Raw genomic sequence first — 1,049 nt, 5'->3', positions numbered from 1 at the left:
TCACATTTTTGTCGCTCTCTTCCCTGTCACATATACCGATATCTCTCGTCCTTCTCTCCAACGCCTCTCAATGTTCTGTTTCCTCTCACACTAATATCTCCTGATCTGTTTTTGTCACAATAGTGTACGGCATACTTCTATCATCATTTATTGCCCTCCTGTTTTTAGTCCATCATTATTCTATCTCCTGTTCAGGTATCATTACTGTCACTCATTCCGCCAAATCTTTCAGTCCCATGTGGTCTAGTGGCTAGGATACCTGGCTTTCACCCAGGAGGCCCGGGTTCGATTCCCGGCATGGGAAACATGTTTTGTGACTACGTCAGCTTTACGCGCTGGCTGAACACCCCGTGCCACCTCTCCAGGCATATCTGACCACACTTCGAATCCACCACGGTATACAGATTTTCACTTGCTTTTATATCTGTGAATGTAACTACATGGTGTGTAATTTCTGATATTTAGTCCAACTGGACATTTTTTCTTAATCAGGGAAGTCTGGATTACGTTACATCAATGTAGTTAGAGTTAGGTTAGGCTTGGATACTTTAGGTTAGGTTTGGTTTTTCTGTTAGAATTTGGTTAGCCTTCCTTAAGTTTGGTTATGTCAATCTGTGAGAGTTAAGGTTAGTCTTGGTTTATTTAAGTTAGACTGGTCTGTTAGGGTTAGGCTAGGTTAGGTTGGGAGAAGTTAGACTGTTAGGGGTAGGCCAGGTTAGGTTAGGAAAAATAAGGTTGTATTATAAAGGTTAGAGTTAGGTTTAGTTCTTTAAGTTAAGTCAATCTATAACTGTTAGCTTTAGCATGGGCTTTGTTGGTGTTCCAGTCAATGAAGTTGGTGTTCCAGTCAATGAAGTAAGAGAGATCATCCTGGAAAGAGAAAACTTTATGTGCGATGCTAATGGTATGATCAGTTTCCTGTAACGAAGTGTGAATATCAATTAGAAGAGGGGACAACTTCGCTTCGACGATTTTTTTTATATAATTACTCTCTGCCGCCAGACGATGCAGTTCTGCTAGGGAGGACTCCTCTTACTTAAAGAGTTAAA

At 40.9% G+C, this 1,049-nt stretch overlaps 1 non-coding gene across 1 annotated transcript; it reads left to right on the top strand.

Annotated features, from left to right (window-relative positions):
• The first annotated feature begins 232 nt into the window (after nucleotides 1–232).
• TRNAE-UUC (transfer RNA glutamic acid (anticodon UUC)) lies at nucleotides 233–304 on the top strand. The gene has a single exon. It is a non-coding gene; the product is annotated as a tRNA-Glu (tRNA).
• The last annotated feature ends 745 nt before the right edge of the window (nucleotides 305–1,049 follow it).

The sequence above is a fragment of the Coenobita brevimanus genome, chromosome 62 (genome assembly GCF_032717465.1).
Source record: "Coenobita brevimanus isolate Jiangsu-jjx chromosome 62, ASM3271746v2, whole genome shotgun sequence".
NCBI classification, from domain to species: domain Eukaryota; kingdom Metazoa; phylum Arthropoda; class Malacostraca; order Decapoda; family Coenobitidae; genus Coenobita; species Coenobita brevimanus.
This window is presented reverse-complemented; position numbering and strand designations above follow the sequence as displayed.